The sequence below is a fragment of the Orbicella franksi genome, chromosome 1 (assembly GCF_964199315.1).
Source record: "Orbicella franksi chromosome 1, jaOrbFran1.1, whole genome shotgun sequence".
Classification (NCBI taxonomy): Eukaryota; Metazoa; Cnidaria; class Anthozoa; order Scleractinia; family Merulinidae; genus Orbicella; species Orbicella franksi.
In genome coordinates this window covers 41140781-41150492 of record NC_138145.1, presented here as the reverse complement: position 1 = coordinate 41150492, position 9712 = coordinate 41140781, and the positions used below count along the sequence as shown (strand labels likewise).

Genomic DNA, 9712 nt, shown 5'->3' with positions numbered 1-9712 from the left:
GCATTTTAATGACCAAAATGTAATCTTTGTGACACATTTCTGGGTAAGCGCCAATTTAAAAACGGTAAACTCCAACTTTGTCGGCGATAAAGGGATAGACTGATGACTAACAAACGCTGGTAGATTCACTCAGTTACCAAAAAACCGTTTTGCTGAGCATCCCAAAAGATCGAGTAAAGTCGAATAAAATGCCGTAGAAAATGTATCCGAATATAAACCGTAGGGCCTGTCTACTGCTTTTTCAGCGCTACATGGCTAGCAGACTCATCGCAGAGTAGGACACGGAGTTTCCGGTGTTGTGGTCTGGCCTTGTGTCACGGGTTGTTGCTTCGCATAGGGTCAACCTCATTGCGTTGCGTTGCATTTGTCACAAGGTTCTCACCGCAAAAGATGTGCCAATCATTTTCACTGATTTTTGTTTTATTAGCCGCAACCATGGGTTAGCACGTTACAGGTTATTAGAAGGATATAGGAAGGATATAAATATACCTTGTTCGTCTCTCCTATTTTAACCTCTTCGATGACTTCTCCTGTACTCAACCCTAAAAAGGAATTTTTCAAAAAGGGTCACACTGACCGACGCAATAATGGCAGAGATTTCGACAAACAATTGCTCGGAAAATTTTTGAATGTTGCTACAACAAGCCAGTCAACTTTTGTGGAGCGCTTAAAAGACGCATCATGAAAGAACAAATACACTAAACACTGGAAAAGTTGAAAATTTACATGGACATGTCAATTTTAATTTACAGCATGTAAATATTGATTTACATTCTTTGTAAATTACAATTTACATGTTAGGGTTTTGTAAAATAAATTTACAGGAAATTTACAGCTTTTAGTACAGCATGTAAATGTTCTGTAAATAGTGATTTACATTGTCTTTGTCGACAATGATCATTTGAAGAACATGTAAAAACCTGTAAAATATTTTACGCACTTTTACAGTATCTGTCTTTGTAAAAAACATGTAAATTGCTTTGCTAAACCATGTAAGAAACGTGTAAATAATTCAAGCGAATGCTGTAAAAAGTCTGGAAATGTTATGTTTGTAACCCTGTAAAAACCATGTATATGAAAAAAAGGGGGCCTGTAAGAAACATGTGAAAACCATGTAAATGAAAAAAGGGGGCCTGTAAGAAACACTTAAAAACCATGTAAATGAAAAAAGGGGGCCTGTAAGAAACATGTGAAAACCATGTCAGTGAAAAAAGGGGGCCTGTAAGAAACATATAAAAACCATGTAAATGAAAAGAAGGGGGCCTGTAAGAAACATGTAAAAACAATGTAAATGAAAGAAAGGGAGCCTGTAAGAAACATGTAAAAACCATGTAAATGGAAAACCTAGAAGTTGCACGGGTGCAGTTGGGGGCTGTAAATAGCCTGTTAAAAACATGTAAATTAAAAAGGGGGACCTTGCAAAGGCTGTGAAAACAATTTAAATGAGATAATGAGGGCTTTTCGAAAAACTGTTAAGACCACGTTAATGTAAAATGGAGACTCTTAGAAGAAAAAAAGATCTAAATTTAAGAGAAGGCCTGCCTAAACCCTGCAAAAACCATGTAACGGAAAAGTGGGCTTATTTAATATAACTCTGGTGTAACGGTTCAACCAACGGAGACTGTTGAAATGATGTAAATTCCAAGTTACCGACAGGTTCGCTATCCTCTTGTAAACGGTTGGTTGGATTTTGCAAAGATATAAATGAAAAGTTACCCCGGCCAGGTAAAACTTGGGGGGACGGGGGGGAGAGAGAGGAAGGGTTGTCTCGGGTAACCGAGAACATATAAATGGGACCTTTTAAAGGCGCGTGAATTTAAAATGTAACACCGCCCTAAAGCTCCGTAAACCTACCGTGAAGCCTCCATTAAGGTGCCTTTTACGTTGAAGCATTTGAACTTCTCTAAAATCCAAGTGTGTGCTATAGTGTGCTTTAAATTGAAGTTGGGTTAGAAGGTATGCACCAAACTAAATCGCTGCATTGATCGACACCGCACTAAGCTGTCTTCTTGTGAACTTTCCGCGCATCCACAACGACAAAATAAAACTAGAATTGTTACTGCACATGCAGGCGTCCCAAGCTTACGTCTCTAGAAGAGAGAAAAATTAATTCTCGGACACGTACGTATTTATTCATGAAGGACCATGAAAGCGTCACCTGTTGTGTGAGTTCAAGACGGAAAGAGCCCCGGTGACCGAGTTTGAACTGACGCGAGTTAGGTTAGGCAGGGAACCATAAGGGACACGGCCGGCCCAACAACCGTTTTCTCTCGAATGCTTTGAAACGCTGTTTTAGGCTATCTGGTGTACTTTCAAAGCTCTGTAGGTTAATTTTAGGTTGCGCAAAAAAATTTTTATCTGTTCGGTTATTCTAGAGGAGCTTGTGTATCTCGTACTTATTAGGACTTTTTTGTCCATTTCCCGAAAACGTTAGGACTTATCGCCTTTTTGAAAATGATAGCTGACTTTTTTTCGGTACCCAAAATGACATTTTGTTTTTTTGTTTTGTTTTGTTTTGTTTTTTTTTTTGGTGATTTCTACCGTTCTGTGCTTTCATTACCGTCACTGTTATCCCAGTCCCTTTATAAGAGCATACCAGCCTTGTGAGTGCCCGATCTCCAACAAACAGGAATCAGCGGTCTTCATGTTAGGTACCAGGTCCTCTCGGTTCTCCCGCCATGTTTGGCAGTTCGTTGAAACTTGCATCGAACTCGAGCTCTGTTTTAGCGGGCCAGAATCCACTCTACCTTCGCTTCGTCATCGTGCACGGTTTCAAGGCAAAGTTTTCCGTTACCCAGAAGCTGAAGATAGCGATTACAGGCAACAACAACAACAGGTAAGCAAGTTTTGCATAAACTGAACGAGCAGAGTAAAGTAACGTCAAGATACGTATACATTTCGTTTTGCCTTTGGTTGTGAATGTGTCATTATCAAGGAGAAGTTACATTGCTTGTGGAATCGACTTTGTTGATGTTTACCTGCTGTGCATAAAGGGCTTTAATATCTGTTATTATCTGTTCTCGATAACCGAGTAAGAGCATGCGACATTTGTTATTGGCTTATATGCACCTTATGATTCCTTCTGATGCATTCTCTTGTAAGGTTATGTTGCCCTCTGATGTGAATGCTAGTAAGCTAAAATGTAATGTGCCATCTTCAGCAGAGAAATTTCTCTTATGCTAGTGTAAGTATTCTGAAGTTACTCAAGTGTCTACAGTTGTACCTACATGCAAGTTACAATATGCTACACAACTGTACATGGACATTGCACCCACTGGTGCTGATAGTAAGTTAAATGTTGTGAAATTTTCTTTCACAAAAAAAACACTACGATACTTTATAAAGAGGTATACATGTACCTCAAACTGTCATGAAAACTACACAGGACTTGAAAAAAAAAGGAAGAGTAACTTGCCCAGGCAGGAAAATCTACTTGTCTTGGACAACACAGTATAGTCAATCGATTATTTCATAACAATCAATAGAAATTAGTCAATGATATCAGAAATCAATAAAAGGATTCATCATGAGTAATCGATTGTGATTAAACTTTCAATAAGCATTATCAATTTTGCTGATACTAGCTTATCTTTTAAGCAACATTTAATAAGAAAGAAATGAACAAAAGATGCAAAGTGAAATATGAAATCATGAATACAATTACATAAAAACATAACATTGTATCTTGTAAACAGAATATTTTGCTGGCATACATGTATCGGGGACTATGTTTTGGGGGTCTTTGGTAGTGCCTTTGAAATCTACATAAAAAAGTTACAATCAAACATTGTGTTGAGGGACACAATTTTTCTACAGTTTATGTGAACTAACAAAGAGAGGCCAACTTTCAATTGATTCTCTAATGACTGATAAATTTGGTAAAATCAAATTGATAACTTGAAACTTCTCTAGCATGTGAGTATGAATTTCTTTCAATTGATTGATAGCACTGATAACACTTACATTAATTTCAATTTATTGATTTATATCAATTTATGGATCAATTTCAATCGATTGCCTTACCCTGGGATGACCAGACAGCATTTTAGAGACCTCTTACAGCTGTACATTTTACTTGTACAAAATTGGGCTCTTACCAAATACATGCAGGTTTCATGTGTCATGCATCTGTTCATTCATCTGTAGCAGGGCAGGAAAAAAATTGTAAGTCACTTGCCCAATGGGCCAGTCAATTTTAGTTTTCACTTGCCCCCATTTAAATATTAGTTGCCAGTGTGGTGGCCAGTAAGGAAATCAGAGGACAAATGCGAATGAAGTACGCTCGGATTCCTAACTAATTCTTGCTTTCAACTTAATAATTAACTAATCTTTAGGTTTTAAGTTTTGAAATGGAATGACTGGAAATTATCATTTATCAAGCTGGCATTTTTAGTAAGACTCACAAGACTACTGAGGCTACATTGTAGTTTCACTTGCCCACTGGGCCACTGAACTTCTATTTTCACTTGCCCAAGAGCAAAATTCACTTGGCTGAGGAAATCAGACCTGGTTTTTTCCTGCCCTGAGTAGATCACAGATAACACCAAAATGTGGTAAAAACAAAAAAATATTCACATAAGCCATTACCAGAGTGTGTCACAGAATCTGTGAATTTTTCAGGTGTGTGTCACTGATGTTCTTACCACATTTTGATGTCTTCTGTGATCTATTACTGAACAGATGCGCGACAACGTAGAATCTATCTGCTTCGTAATACATAACAAAGAAACAAAAACAAACATTTATGACATCAGCTGTACCTTTGTCCACCAATAGAGCATAAGTGCGTGCAAGAAACAATCAAATTGTGCCTGCAAATAACTTGACTTATTATTTAAACATTGTTTGATAGGAGTTTGATTTATTGTGCATGAATATTACAATGAAGAAGGTAATGAACATTGAATATTTACTGCCACACATTTTGAGTTTAGTTCTTCTACATCCTCTGACATACGGCCTTCCAATCAGAGATGCAAAGTTTTGTCACACAGAAGCTACAGATGTAGATGTAAGATCTGTTTGATTGATGAATATTCAGAGCTCAAAACAATGGCCGGTCAATGGGCAATGTCTGGCCAGAATGGTGACTTGACTGGCCAAAAACTTCACTCGCCGGTCATGTTGACCAGTCATGTCATGTTGAGATGGTCACGTTGTTCATTCTTGAATAAACAATCAAATCCCCAACTGTAAATCTGAGAGTTTTTAATCTCTTTCTTATTGTGACCTCTAATGAAAACATACACCAATGCATACATGTACATGTATCTGTTCAATCGGCTAAAGACCATTCGCTTGCTGTTTGTCATGCGTTCAAGATCGGTAGGAATGCCATTCGAGTGACTGGGGTTAAATCCGTTCGGAAAAAATATTAGGCCAATTTTTAAACAGTCTAGCAGTGACTGGAACAAACAAACTATATTTGTGGGTTTAATTTGGCTCACATTACATGTACTTGATTTTTGCATAAATATCCTGACCGGTCAGAAACAAGACGTGACCGAGCTAAAATTACTCTGGCCAGTCAGCATGACCGGCTACAGTCCGATTTCAAAGGTCACAGTATAAATTGGAATGATAAGAAACAAAATAATAACTCTAATGTAAAATTCACTGATTGATATCATACACAGAATTTGCTGAATCATACTCAGACATAACTTATCTTATTTAAAGAAATGTTTTATGTTACTTGTAGGATGAAGTAAAATTGAGAGTGGTCAATACGTGCATACTCCTTGGCATTGATGCTTGATCAGGAAAAAATCAGCCACTGAGAAGTCTACAGTACTTATGACTCTGTAAGGGGTCCAAGGCCCATTTCTTGAAGGCCCTGGAAACTTTTTGGGCCAACAAAGCCATCTTTAATTGAGCTGTGTCTAAAAACTAAGAGCTGTATATGCCTGAAACTTCTTGTGTGAAGGAAACCTCTGTTCATATTGAGAATAAGCGATTAAAACAGCTCTGTAAGCATAAGATTTCAGATTTTGGTATGGCTTTCTGGGTGCGAAAACTTTTTGGGACCTTCGAGAAATGGGCCCCTGGTGCATTACAGTCTAACATGGTGACCTTCAACACTTTGATATGCTCAGGCAGCATTCTGGCATAAATTCCACCACTTTAAACATTATTTTTTAATGCTTTGAAGTATCACTTACACTGTACCTGTGTTAGTGAATTACATGTAGCATCAAATTTAAATATCTTAGACTGCTAGGTTGATACTTATTGTTCAATACAGCAGCTATAACATTTCATCATAAAAAGAAAAGGCTATGTTTACATACATGTAGTACCAGAACAATAATTTATTAACTTACGATGTGTTATGGGAACTATGGTACTAGATAGGCCTTTCAATTTCAACAGGCCCCTATGAATTTTTTTTTTTACAGTGCAGTTTTTTTGTCACAAAAAGAAAAAGTAAAATTTTGAATATTGTTTACAGTGAATGTTTTGTCAGGGGTCCAAAATGTTTGTACGGTTTGGATTCCGTACAGCTTTGGAAAAAGAAGGAAACTGTGACTTTGTAAACATAGCCTAAAAGATGTCAGAAGCCTTGTTTTATGTTATGCAATGTAGTATTCCTTTAGCATGAATGTTTTTATGATGAATTTAAAATGTCAATCTCTATCTTGTGGCAAATGGTTTTTCTCCCTATTTTCTGTTATTTCAAAAGAACGATTCACTCTATGAAAAAAGTTGATCAATACTTCACACTTACATTGCAGTAATTTTCATAATAAGGTAAAGGTAAAGTCTGCATACGAGCCACGTGGCCCAACAGGCTGGAGCTTATCCCGCTTTCTGTAGCAGGAAGCGACTAGGACTATTTCTACTCCCCCTGGATGAGATGCCAGTCCATTGCAGGGTTACCCCACCATTAAATTCGCTGCTACCCACTTATACACCTGGGTGGAGAGGCACTGAGAGTAAAGTGTGTTGCCCAACAACACAACAGAATGTACCCGCCTAGAGCTTGAACCCGGATCGCTCGATCAGGAGTTGAGCGCACTACATGTAACTACGAGGCCATCGTGCCTCCCCCATTTTTCATTATTAAGGCTAACTTAATCCTACATTAATTACTTAGTAAGAAAAAACAGTTTATTCATTCATTTTATGACAAAGGTATAATCATTATGTTACATTTGACTTTGTGGATTTAGTATATATTTAAGACAGGTATCCATTCGCAAACAATTTAATTTAGTAATACACCTAAATTGCAAAACTTTCACTAGTTGTAGCTGACAACAGTATAGTTCTTAATCATTTTATTATTTATGAATTAAATAGAGCTGAATATGACATGGTTTTGCACAATCTTGAAAAGGTCTTGAATTCTAGTAGTCTTCTTGAAAAGTGCTTGAATTCGGTTAAAGGAGCTCAGTCATGGTATTTTAAAATATTTTGGTCATGCACAAAATTACATTTAAGTCGTCTTGTTATGGATAGATGGAAAAGAAAACATGTTTTATTTGTTGCAATGTATACATTGTAAACCTTATTCATGGCATATAAAAACTATTTGAATTTTACTGAGTTTGTTCTGATTGCAATAAATTTCTGATTCTGTATAAATTTGCATATTATAATTAGGGTCAACAGATTTGATTACAATAAAACAGTACATTCCATGCATTTTTCTTCAAGTTATTATTTACAAGTCATTTATTGTACAGGATTTCTCCCTCCCTTTTTCGATTTCCATGTTATTTACAGGCTCCCTTTTTCTATTTCCAGGTTATTTCCAGGCTCCCTTTTTCAATTTCCAGGTTATTTGCAGGCTCCCTTTTTCAATTTACAGGTTACTTACAGGCTCCCCTTTTCAATTTACATGTTATTTACAGGTTCCCTTTTTCCATTTCCATGTTATTTACAAGCTCCCTTTTTCCATTTACATGCTATTTACAGGCTCCCTTTTTCCATTTCCATGTTATTTACAGGCTCCCTTTTTCCATTTACATGTTATTTACAGGCTCTCTTTTTCGATTTCCATGTTATTTACAGGCTCCCTTTCCATTTACATGTTATTTACAGGCTCCCTTTTTCGATTTACATGTTATTTACAGGCTCCCTTCTTCGATTTACATGTTATTTACAGGCTCCCTTCTTCGATTTACATGTTATTTACAGGCTCCCTTTTTCGATTTACATGTTATTTACATGTTATTTACAGGCTCCCTTTTTCGATTTACACGTTATTTACAGGCTTCCTTTTTCGATTTACATGTTATTTATAGCCTCCCTTCTTCGATTTACATGTTATTTACAGGCTCCTGTTTTCATTTTCCATGTTATTTACAGCCTCCCTTTTTTTATTTACATGTTGTTTACAGCCTCCCCTTTTTTATTTACATGTTATTTACAGTATTATGGCACCCTCCCTGTATTAAATTTACATGTTATTTACGGGTTTCCAGGTTACAGTCTCTTTTTGATTATTTACATGTTAATTACATGTTATTTACATACTCTGTAAATTTTCAACTTTTCCAGTGAAACCGTCACACTCCCTGTGCTTGTATTCATGTCTGCTCTGGTCTTGGTTCATGCTTGTTTTCACTGTGAAGAGCAGCGTGGCAGGAAAGAATACAATTTATGAAACGTTAACTGTAGTGTCTCGTGGAACTTACTTGCTTCAGGCCCAGATCCCGATGAACTTTGAAACTAAAATAAATTAAGGTGAAAAGCAACGTTAAGTCCCCGTCCACATTAGGCCGGAGAAATATAAAAACAGCGTTTTCACACCGAAAACGCGTCATATGTTTTGCGTCCACACCTCGCCGGAAATATTTGAAAACGCGACAATCACCCGTGGCAGAAAAGGTTGAGTGCACCCGTGAGGGTTACGGTTTATCACATGATTGACAAGACGTCATCGTTTTTGAAAAGCTCCGTTTTCGTGACGGATTAGTGTGGATGGTAGGCCTAACTGTAGAAATAAAGCTGCGTTTTCAAATTTTTCAGGCGTAGCGTGGACTGGGCCTAATCCTATCTCTCTCTCCCTTAGACGTAAAGTGTGGCACATTTCCTACATTTGTCTGTCTTTAAAGAACATGTGTGACACATTTCTGGGTAAGCGCTAATTTTGTCGGCGATAAAGGGATAAATTGACGACTAACAAACGCTGGTAGGATCACTCAATTACCCTTTCACTTCTAAATACCATTTCGTTGAGCAGGCAAAAGATCGAGCAAAGTTGTATATGAATTGTATGCGACATTCTGACGTTTCTCTGTACCTAACACACAGTAGGGGTGCTCGCAAAAATTAGATGAGGGCTCGCTTGCTAGTGCTCGCAAAATGTTTGCAACTGCTCGCATGCTCGGATTCTTGTTAAAATTCTCTGCCTTGTAGCTGAGGCACAATTTGCATTATGGAAACCAAAATTGACGCTGGAAACAAAGTTTCCCGCATGGCAAAACTGGGAAACTTTGGGGAAATATGCACGCATTATGAGTGTTTCAGGAAACTCACTTCCTCGTTTTATTGAAACTGACGAGCGTAAGAATTATTCGCAAAGTATTCTGGAGTTATGATGACTTCTTAAACTTATTATTAATTCGTCAAGCTAAAACAAAGAAAATCGCAACCATGAGGGAGGTTTGGATACCCAGTCTTAATTAGCATAGATTTTGACGATTTTACTTCGCCATTTACTCCTTAGTTTTTTTTTTTCGATTGAGAGGATATATCAAACACT

At 37.2% G+C, this 9712-nt stretch overlaps 1 protein-coding gene and 1 long non-coding RNA gene across 2 annotated transcripts in view; one reads left to right on the top strand and one right to left on the bottom strand.

The window, feature by feature from the left end:
- The window catches only part of LOC145481300 (uncharacterized), a 172621-nt gene that overhangs the window by 38228 nt on the left and 124681 nt on the right, over positions 1–9712 (bottom strand). The gene's annotated exons all lie outside the window — the stretch shown is intronic.
- On the top strand, positions 2426–6136 carry LOC145462728 (uncharacterized). Its single transcript, XR_014041247.1, has 2 exons — positions 2426–2836; positions 5702–6136. It is a non-coding gene; the product is annotated as an uncharacterized LOC145462728 (long non-coding RNA).